Source organism: Grammomys surdaster, unplaced genomic scaffold (assembly GCF_004785775.1).
Source record: "Grammomys surdaster isolate TR1022 unplaced genomic scaffold, NIH_TR_1.0 212, whole genome shotgun sequence".
Taxonomy (NCBI): Eukaryota; Metazoa; Chordata; class Mammalia; order Rodentia; family Muridae; genus Grammomys; species Grammomys surdaster.
Genome location: NW_021604657.1, coordinates 7107610 through 7119027, shown reverse-complemented (window position 1 = coordinate 7119027; position 11418 = coordinate 7107610). Strand labels below are relative to the sequence as shown.

The following is an 11418-nucleotide window of genomic DNA, read 5'->3' as shown; positions in this document are numbered from 1 at the left end:
TTGCAGCATCCTACGAGGCGTAAGAACGACCCCGGGAGCAGGGCGCCAGAGGTCGAGCGTGATGCCCAGCCCTAAATACACAAGGTAAAGGCCGGGAAGTGCACGCCTGATGGCGGCCGCACCCACGAGAACGGCGCCGCGACAGTGCGCACGCGCAGAGGCCCGGCCAGCCCCCTGCGCCCGCCGCGCGGGAGAAGCTACGCACTACACGGAGAGGCGTCGCGTCTGGGTGAGCGCTCTCCCTTTTCTCCCGCAGTGCTTTGCGCGCGGCCGGTGGGCGGGGGAGGGAGGGGAGGGGAGGCGGCGGTGGCAGCCATGTTGTTGTGAGTCTCTGTGCCTCACCCTCGGTACTTCGGTGGTTCGGAGGAGGAGGGGGAGGAGAAGAAGGAGGTGGGGTGGGGGGGAGGGAGGTAGGAGGAGGAGAAAGAAGACGTCGCCGCCACCGGAGGCGGAGGGGGAGGACGGACGGCCGAGAGCGTCGCCGCCGGTGCCCAACGGTCGGTGTCCCCGGCTGAGGCAGCGCGGCCGCAGTAGCCCTGTAAGTCAGCCCGCGCTCGCTCCGTCTCGTCCGTGGGCGCCGCGGGGGCCGGCCCCGGGCTTTGTGTGGCTGCCTCCATGGGAGCAGGCCTCGGGCGGGAACAGGTCGGGCCTGGGCGGGTATCGCGGCGGGCTGCGGCCTGGGCCCCGCTCGCACAATGCCGGGGGAGGGGAGCCGGAAGGGGGTGTGCGCCGGCGGGGGAGGGGGCGCAGCTCGCCGCTTTCCCGCTTCCTTCCCGCGCCCTGCGACTGGCCGGCCCGGCCGGCCCCTCCTCGCCGGCCTTAGTGACCAAATCCGTGTGCCTGCCGGTCCCCAGCCCTTGGGTTCCCACAGTCTGGAAGAAGCACGGTGGATCCAGAAAAAACGTGCGAGTTGGAAGTGGGTGAAGCGGAAGGAGTGGTTTTATGAGAACGAGGGTGGGTGGGTGGGTGAGTGTCGAGGGATTTGGGGACGGAGGGGGTTCCTCAGGCCTGCGAGTGTCCAGGAAAACCTTAGCAAACGGATGTGGATGTGAAAGAAAACAGGGACAGGGGTTCGACCTGTTAAGGTGCTTCAGTAAGGAACGTGGTGTTTTGTTAGGGAAGCATCTTCTCGGTAGAATGTGTAACTTCAAAGCCTAAGACTAAATCAGCGACTTCAAATATTCGAACCATAGTTTTGCTTGTGAATACAGTTAGATTTGAGGGGAAATAAACTGTGCGGAGTTTATGCCCAAACACGTGTAAAGTTAGTGCTTCTTTCAAGAATATAGCTTTAAAACCTCTATTTTTCTTAATAGCCTTTTATTTTGTAACATTTGAACTTTTGAGGAAGGGAATGGATTTCGGACGGTTTATGTGTAAGAAGACATGCTATGGCTTTTGGTTTTTTGTTTTTGTTTTTGTTTTTTTGGATTTAAAGAAATCTGGAGGTGAGTTTTCTGTGAGAATTTCAGGAGAAATGTTTTTAATTCTTAACAGGGTGCAATACGTGGAAACGATACAGTGTGTCACGAAAACAGTTTTAAGGAGTTACCTTGCCGTCTTTAAAGCTTCTTCACCGTTTAGATTCGTGACTCTTCACCATGTGACCGGGCGAATGGAGGATGGTTTAGGGAATTCTGGCCAGGAATCCTGTTAAAAATACAAAGATGGATATTTTTAATTGGTTAATAATAAGCCTCTGTTGCTAGTTCAATATCCTGCTGTTTATAAATGATTTACGTCATGTGAACAGTCATAAGTAATTAACTGCATGTTCTTTATCGAAAGAATGTCTTTAAAATAATTTTGGGAGAAATTAAGCTCTGTAGGGTTATCTTTGGTGTTTTGGGGCACAGCTATTCCACACGAAGAAGTTACAATAAGTTTTTTGTATTTCAGAGACTTACAACAGTATTGGGGGTTTTTATTTTATTTTTCTCACTTTGTTTTATCAGTCTAGCTGATGGACCTTAAGTGGATTTGCCAGGACCATTTTTAAACATTTTCAGACGATCTAAGTTATCTAGTGATTTAATAAAATTTTCTTTGTCTTGAGTCTAAAGTTTCTTTAGGTGGCTCATATTTAGTAAGATTTTAAAGTAACTTTTTCTTTAAAATTATATTATATTTTAATGTAACTTTTTGTCTCTATGTTTGTGGTGTGTGTATGGAGGTCAGAGGACAGATTGTGGATGTTACTTCTCTCCTCCCACCTTGTGATTCCTGGGGATGGAACTCAGGTTGTCAGGCTGTAGGCAGGCTTCTACTTTGTTGCCTGCCCAAGATTTTTAAAGTAAGCACGGGTACAAAAACAAGGATTTTCTTTCCTCATCTTTCTAGTGTTAAGAGATAGTTTGTCTTTTAAATACATCTTTTTCTACATTATCAGAAGTACTAAGAGATTTAGGCCAGGTATAACATCCACAACTGATCTTCCCACCGTCCAAAACTGCCTGTGTGTATGTGTGTGGGTGTGTGCTTGTATTTATATGAAATACACTATGTGAATACTCGTATCTCACATGGCATTGTATAACTTGTATTCATTCACAGCTTTAGGCCATTTTATTAACAAGTTAATAAACAGTGCACTTGTAGGTGGGTAAATTGAAATTGGCTTGTGACATTAGATTTTTGTTTTTGTAATTGAGACAGGGTTTCTCTGTGTAGCCCTTGATTGTCCTGGAATTCACTCTGTAGACCAGGCTGGCCCTGAACTCAGAGATCCACTTGCTTCTTCTTCCCAAGTGCTGGGATTAAAGGCGTGCCCTGCCACGGCCAAACTTTATAGATCATATTTTTAAGAAGGCATGAAAACTATCTGGCTTGCACTTTGTTTTCTCCTTGTTGTCTATTAGGCCTATTGTAAGGGAATTAAGTACTATGCTGAACCCCTTCCTCCCTTTTCCTGAGAGTGTGCCCCATGCAGAAAATGTGTCTTACCTCATGAGACCAACCAGGATAGACAGCTTTTTTGTATAGTAGAGGATGGTAGTTGGCGGCTTGTGCTACCAGTGATAGCGCGTTAAGTCTACTATTCTTCTGTAGCTTTACCAGCATTAAAAATTGTTGGTTCACCGTCAGTCTAACTTGTTTCTTGGTTCAGTAGGTTCTGAATTTTAATTCAGTAGGAAAATGTCCCTCCAAACTGAAAAAAATGTTTTATTTTGAGACAGGGTTTCTCTGTATAGTTCTCTGGAACTCATTCTACAGACCAGGCTGGCCTCCAACCAGGTTGGCTTCCAACTCAAAGATCTGCCTGTATCTGCTTCCCAAGTGCTGGGATCAAAGGGCAATGCCAACACTGCCCTGTTGACAAGTCAGTTTTAAAAAAATAACTGCTTTTGTAGTTGACAAGTGGACTGAAAGATATTTTCAAACTTTTCTAGTGCATGAAACACTGTAGAATTGTTACATAGTTAGGTACACAATGCTTTTTCTTATATTTCAGGAAATAGTAAATTTAGAGATGAAGTGATGCTTTTTCTTCCCATAATTCAAGAGATTAAACTTTAAATGAGAATTTAGGATTTGCCTAGTTAGCACCGTTCACCTTAAAGAGTAACTTTAAATTTTCACTGACTTTTTAATTGAATCTTTTTGACTCTTGCCTTTTTTTAATCTAAAATGAAATGGTTTAAGAAATTCAAAGTGATTGATTTTATTCAAGCATGTTGACAAAAGGATGGTTTCTTTACTCCATTCTGCAAGTTCGGCTGCTATAGTCTTATCCATTCTTAAACTACATGTCACTTCTTTTCACTCCTTTTCTTTTGTGGAGGGATAAAAGAGTTCAGAGTACTGAGAAACATCCATATGTGCCCACCTGATGTGCATGTCACGCTAGCTGTCAACTACAGAATAAGTGTGAAAAAGATGTGTCGGTATGTTTTAATTGACTATAAGTAGGACAGGAAAAAACAAGATTAGTATCACCTACTTTCTGGCAAAGTACATGCTTGAGCTCTCTCCACTGATCCCCCAGATTTGTTTCCTGGAAAGGATTTAGTGTACTTGGCTATACTTTGACAACACTACAATGCTATCTACTCAGTATTACCTATCAGGCATGGCCAACTCTTGGTCCATTAGCTGTATGTGGTCAAGAATAACTGTGGATGCAGCTCGCCACAAAGCCCTAAACTCACCTGAAACATTATGAAATACTTTAAATAGATTCGTCTGTGTGGTTCTTAAGTATGAACTCCATAGATGACAATGCTGTCAAAAGTTGGATACCCCTGGGAAGGAATAGAACCAGTAACTGCTAATAAAAATATAATGTGGTGGATTAGAAAAGTAGGAAAGTATTGTTTCTGTATAGTCCTTAAAAAAAAAAAGTCAAATAGTAAATCTGGGACCAAGTTTGAAGATCGATCTTTGTGATAACTTTTCTTGTAGTTGACTTGTCAAGAGTAGCAAGTTCTTTTTGTGTTTGTGTTCGACTATTCGAACACAGGACTTGAATGTGTCAGAGTGCATGTGTGGAGGTCAGAGGATAATATTGGGTGTGGGTCCTTACCTTCCACCTTGTTGGAAATGGGAGTCTGTTGTTTGCCATTGCAAAAACCAGGCTCTCAGAGATTTAGGGGTTTCTTGTGTTTAGTCTCTTACCTACCTTAGGATCTAGGGATTTGTCTATATAGGATTTTGGGGATCTGAACTCAGGTCTTCACTCTTACTGAGATGTTACCTTATCCCTTTGGCACCATTTCCAAAAGACTTCTCAGGGATAACTGAATCTTAACTAAGATGCAGTTGATTTTATTCAGACAATACAGGTAAGTGAAATATAGAGGCAGGGGGAATCTGTGGATAGTTATGTAACAGGCTGTCAGAATGGGAAGAAAGAAATAATAGACTGAATTACATAGTTTGTTAACTATCAAAAAAATTAAATACTCCAGTGGTGGTGGGGCATGTCTTCCATCCCAGCACATGGGAGGTAGAGACAGATCTAAGTTTGAGACCAGTCTAGTCTACAGAACAAGTTCTAGGACACACAGAGAAATGCTGTTTCTGAAAAACAAAATTAAGCACAGGTAGGAGCTATTTGAACTTCTCTATACCATTTTATCTATATTTTTGTGATTAAACGTCAGACATTTATGTAGTAAAATTAAATCTTTATTCCTAGTTCTACATAAAGTTTTGAAGTTAGAGAGTGGGTCTAGATTTTTTTCTACAACTGTTTGTTCAGTTTGTTTGGTTTGGTTTTTTTTTGTTGTTTTTTTGAAAAGGGTCCAGGGTAAGGTTAGGATCTTATGTAGCTTAGGTTGATGTGGAAACTCCTGAGAGTATGACCTTGAATTTAAAATCCTTTTTCCTCTAACTAGTGCTGGGATTATAGGTAAGCCACTATGTCTGACTGGAACATTTCGTTTGTTGCATAATTATAATTGATTTTCAAAAAAATGGAGAGAAAGGATGCTTTAATTTCTAGATTCTGTGGTTTCTGCATCAGTAAAAGAGGAGTACTCTTAAGTGCTTGCTAAAAATAAATTGCCCTATTAAATCAAAATTCTTGTTGAGAAAGTATTCATGGAACATTGAAGAATATAGTATATTTGTTTTTGAATGTGTATTTTCATTAAGGTGTACTATCAAAAGCACACTTGTTTGAGGATCGTAGGTTGGTCTTGAGCTACACTGTCTTTAGATGTTGATAATCAGTAATTCGTGTTCTTACGGAGTTTATAGTGTAGAGAAAGGGTTAACTTGGGGTTTTTGTACAGTATGCTAACTGTCATAAAGGTGATATTATAAAGGTGGCTCTGGGCTCTGGGGTAGAAAATACAGTGATCAGGAAAAGCTTTGCATAGGTATAACTGTAACGGCTATTCCTGATTGTCAACTTGACTATATCTAGAATGAACTACAGTAGTACATGCCTTTAATCCCAGGAGATCTTAATGCCAAGATTCTGGTCAGAAACTTGTGTCTCCCAGCCTCAAGACTTGGATCACAGGTGAGCCCTCCAATCCTGGATTGTAGTTCATTCTAGATATAGTCAAGTTGACGACCAGGAATAGCCATTGCAATAACTGAGTCTTTTTTAAAAAGAGTTAGAGAAGTTAGGGTTGGTGAGAAGACTCAGTGAGGAACAAGCAAGCCATGCAAGCCTAGTAACCCAAGTATATTCCACCCCAAGTCTGTGTAAAGGTGGGAGGAGAGAGCTGACTTTGCCACGTCGTTCAACAATTCGTCTCTACATGAGTGTTGTGGTACTGTCATCCTCACACTCAATGCCATATACACATATATAATAATGATGATACAAATAAAAATTTAAAGATATTAATGTCAAGAAATAGGAATGTTATTCGGTCAGAGGGATTCACATAGTGACTGATGGGAAAGAAGTGACAAGATCTGAATGGAGCAACTGGAGTTCAACATAATGTGGTCATAATAGGTATAATTTTTTCCCCCTGCAAAACATTAATTCATGTTACTTTCCAAATGTTAGTTTTAAGAAGTTAGTAAACAAATTGTACTGGCTGGTTTTGTGTGTCAACTTGACACAAACTGGAGTCATCACAGAGAAAGGAGCTACTGTTGAGGAAATGCATCCATGAAATCCAGCTGATAATTGGGAAATGAGGGCATTTTCTTAATTAGTGGTCAATGTGGGAGGGCCCAGCCCATTGTGAGTGATGGGCATCCCTGGACTGGTAGTCCTGGGTTTTCTAAGAAGGCAGGCTGAACAAGCCATGGGAAGCAAGCCAGTAAGCAACATCCCTCCATGGTCTCTGCATCAGCTCCTGCCTTCATGTTCCTGCCCTGACTTCCTCCAATGACAGACTATGGTCTGGAAGTAAACTCTTTCCTCCCCAACTTGGTTTTTGGTCATGGTGTTTCCTCAGCAATAGAAATCCTAAGACACCAATCTAGTCTGAATGTTACAGTCAAGTCAAAAAAGATTGAGCAAAGCCATGGAAGTATATACATTAGAATAAGTGTATACTAAGTAACTCTTTGCTAAACAACAAATTTCAGAGTTAAGTGGTTTTTATACTATATGTGGAAATATTTTCTCTCCTTAGGTTTTGTGCCCACATATTTGAGCTCTTTCTTAAGAATGAAGATGGGGGAGGCAAAAAAGAGAAATTCGTACTATGGGCCAGTATTTATAGCTAAGGCTCTTCATTCAGTTAGATGTAATACATCAAAGCATAAAGCAGAATGTGTCAGATGATTAGGTGATATTCCTTGGGCTAAACAGAACGGTGCTCACTGTTAGCTCAGTTCATAGCCGTTGTCTACTTGTGAATACCTTCACATTCCAAATTTGAGCAGAGATCCTTTTCTCACCCTAATTGGTATGTTCAGACGGCCATGTTTTAATCCTTTCTGGCTATTTAGAAGGTAACTAAAGTCAGTGTAGTGGGTGACATTATTCTTTATGGTATGCAGCTGAAATTGAAAATTTTCTTCTAGGGTCATGATGTGAGCATTCATAGGAACCTTGAGGCATTTCAGATGGCAAGTACTGGAGCTCCTAACTACAGCCAAAATTTGAGAGGATTACTCCATTATCTTGACATACGAAAAGGCATGGCTGCAGTATCAGGCAGCTGCTGTGTCATACTGCATCTCTATTTAAGAAGCAGTTATATTTTGGATAATACAAGGTGTTCATATCTAAAATATTTTTCTTTAAATTTTTAAAAATGTATTTTGTTCTGTGTGTCTGTATACACAACTTGGGTGAGTTTTCTCTCTATATACTGTGGGTCCTGGGTATGGAATTCTGGCAGTGAGATTTACAGTAAAAGTAACTTAGAATTTATTTATTAGTTTTATTATTACTAGTCTTACTATTCAATATCTGTGTTTTTTAAATTAAAAATTTTATTTTATATGATAGTACTAGAATTTTCTGTTTAAAGAATATAGAATACATTATATTTAAGTTGTGCTGAAGAATCTTTTATCTCAAACCCTTTTTTTAAAAAAGGTTTTTATGAAAGTCTTTAAAAACTGCAATTTCAAATTTAAGGTTTATTTATTTTTTTATGTGTGTGAGTGTTTTGCTTGTGTATGTGTCTGTGCACCATGTGTCTGCCTGGAACCAAAAGAAGCCAGAAGATGTTGGATCCCCTAGAACTAGTGTTTCAGATAATTGTTATCTGTGATATTGGTGTTGGGAATTTTTTAGTTCTCTTAACAGCTGGACCATCTCTCCAGCCCCAGAGTTTGGTAGCTTTAGGATATTTTGATTAATCATCTCGCTGAAAGTTGGTGAGAAGAAAATGATCAAGAATTCATGGTTTATTTGAATGTCTGAGAAAAAATTATTACAATTCGTTATCTAAAAAAGACTCACTATTCAATTCAGAGATTTGTACAAACCATATATTTTATACTATTTGAGAGACCACAATAAACATTCTAATGCTTTTAACTGTTAGGTGTTAACTGTTAAAAATCACAAACCATTATAAAGTTAAAACAATATTTTATATATCCTATATAGAAAAGTACAGAACACCAGTGGCTTATGCTCTAAGAGCAAGAATTGACAAGTGGGACTTCATAAAATTGCAAAGTTTCTATAAGGCAAAGGACACTGTCAATAGGACAAAACGGCAACCAACAGATTAGCAAAAGATCTTTACTAATCCTACATCTGATAGAGGGCTAATATCCAATGTATACAAAGAACTCAAAAAATTAGACTCCAGACAACCAAATAATCCTATTAAAAAGTGAGTTATAGAGCTAAACAAAGAATTCTCAACTGAGGAAACTCGAATGGCCAAGAAGCACCTAAAGAAATGTCCAGCATCCTTAGTCATCAGGGAAATGCAAATCAAAACAACCCTGAGATTCCACCTCACACCAGTCAGAATGGCTAAGATCAAAAACTCAGGTGATAGTAGATGCTGGCAAGGATGTGGAGAAAGGAACACACCTCCATTGTTGGTGGGATTGCAAGATGGTGCAATCAGTCTGGCAGTTACTCAGAAAATTGGACATAGGCTGAGGATCCAGCTATATCACTCCTGGGCATATACCCAGAAAATGCTCTAACATATAACAAGGACATATGCTCCACTATGTTCATAGCAGCCTTATTTATAATAGCCAGAAGCTGGAAAGAACCCAGATGTCCTTCAACAGAGGAATGGATACAAAAAATGTGGTACATTTACACAGTGGAGTATTACTCGGCTATTAAAAAACAATGACTTCAAGAAATTCTTAGGTAAATGGATGGAACTAGAAAATATCCTGAGTGAGGTAACCGAATCACAAAAGAACATACATGGTATTCACTCACTGATTATTGGATATTAGCCCAGAAACTTGGAATACCCAAGAGTTAACTCACTGACCACATGAAGCTCATGAAGAAGGAAGACCAAGCGTGGGTGCTTCGGTCTTTCTTAGAAGGAGTAACAAAATACTCAAGGGAGCAAATATGGAGACAAAGTGTGGGACAGAAATTGAAGGACAGGCTGTCTGGAGACCATTCCACCTGGGTATCCATCCCATGTGCAGTCACCAAAGGTAGATGCTGATGTGGAAGTCAGGAAGTGCATGCTGACAGGAGCCTTATATAGCTGTCTTCTTAGAGGTCTGCCAGAGTTTGACATAATCAGAGGCGGATGCTCACAGCTAACCATTGAACTGATCAAGGGCTTCCCAATGGAAGAGTTAGAGTGAAGTCTGAAGGAACTGAAAGGGTTTGAGGCCCCATGAGGAGAGCAACAATACCAACCAACCAGAGCTCCCAGGGTCTAAACCACCAGCCTGGGAGCACTTAGGGAGGGACCCATGGCTCTAGCTGTATATGTAAGGGAGGATGGCCCTTTTCGGGCATAGGTCGGAGAGGAGATCCTTGGTCCCATGAAGGCTGGACGACATGTGTGGGGGAATTTGAAGGTGGGGAGGTGGGAGTGGGGGGGGGTAGGTGGGAGCACATCCTCATAGAAGCCGGAGGAGGGGTGATGGGATAGGGGGTTCCTTGGTGGGGGGAGGAATGGGCTAAGAGGATAACATCTGAAATGTAAATATCCAATAAAAAAATAAAGTCAATTTCTCACAGCCAAAAGAAAAGTACATATATTTATTTTTTTTCAAGTTGTCTAGGAAATTACTGGGTTTTTTTCTTGGCGTTTTTGTGCTAACATTTACTTAAAATGTTATGATGGGAAATAGAGAAATGTCTTAGTTTGTAAAGTACCTGGCACATAGGCATGAAGATCTTATTTTGGATTCCCAGACGGAACCCACATAAAAAGCTAGGCAAAATAATGCACATCTATAACCCCAGTTCTGGGAGTGGGGCGTGGATAGACACAGGCTGATTGCTAAAATTCATTGGTGGCTAAATTGATGAACTTCAGCTCTTGCTCTGTTTTAATAAAGTTGGAGCACATAGATACCTAATATCTACCTCTTGCCTACACATGTACACATCTGTATACTAACAAGTAGTTACAGCCCACACATAGACCAAAAAAAGCTGTGCTGATACTGGAGTAAAGTCTTTAGGACTTCTGAGCCTATAATGGGTAAGCCACAGTGACTGAAGTTAAACATGTGCTCAGAGCTTAAAAATAATTACTGAGTGTTGGAGATCAATGTATCTTAAATGTATTGAACAAGGAACTTATTTCAAAGAAGAGAGTCAAGTTTTTTCACTTATTTATTTAACCATTCATTCACGTTAGATCCTGATTGAAGCCACTCTCCTCCCAGTCCAACTCTTAACAAGTCCCTCCCCCCTTCTCAGAGAGTACCCTATGGGTCTCATCCCACTCTGGCAAATCAAGTTACAGCAGGACTAAGTGCATCCTCTCCCACTGAGGCCAGACAAGGCAGCCCAATTTGGGGAAGGGGATCCAAAGGCAGGGAACAAAGACAGCCCCTGCTCCAGTTATTAGGAGACCCACATGAAGACCAAGCTGCATATCTGTTATAAATGTGTAGAGTCTCCCAGGGTTCCAGGTTGACTCTTCTTTTGGTGTCCTTGACCCCTCTAGCTCACTCAGTTCTATCCAGGGAGTGGTACTGTTAGGAGATATAGCCTTGGAGTCACTGGGTGTGTCACTGGGTGTGGGCTTTGATATCCTTATCATAGCTGCCTGGAAGTGAGTCTCTTCATTGTAGCCTTCAGAAGATGTAGTTACACCTACACCATGCCTGCCTGGATGCTGCCATGCTCCTGCCTTGATGATTATATAAATGTTGTCCTTATAAGTCTTGCAGGGCAGTGGTGGTGCATGCCTTTAATCCCAGCACTTGGGAGGCAGAGGCAGGTGGATTTCTGAGTTTGAGGCCACCCTGGTCTACAGAGTGAGTTCCAGGACAGCCAGGGCTACACAGAGAAACCCTGTCTTGAAAAACCAAAATATACGTGTGTGTGTGTGTGTGTGTGTGTGTGTGTGTGTGTGTGTGTGTGTGTGT

At 41.4% G+C, this 11418-nt stretch overlaps 1 protein-coding gene across 8 annotated transcripts in view; it reads left to right on the top strand.

Moving 5' to 3' along the window:
* The first annotated feature begins 282 nt into the window (after positions 1-282).
* The window catches only part of Pum2 (pumilio RNA binding family member 2), a 78420-nt gene continuing 67284 nt past the window's right edge, over positions 283-11418 (top strand). For 4 of the 8 annotated variants that reach the window (XM_028772229.1, XM_028772224.1, XM_028772225.1 and 1 more), the window contains exon 1: positions 450-538. The gene's annotated coding sequence lies outside the window, so the exon portion shown is untranslated. Of the gene's footprint in view, positions 539-897; positions 917-11418 lie in introns of those variants that run through there. The other 4 variants (XM_028772226.1, XM_028772223.1, XM_028772227.1 and 1 more) reach the window with 2 other exon arrangements.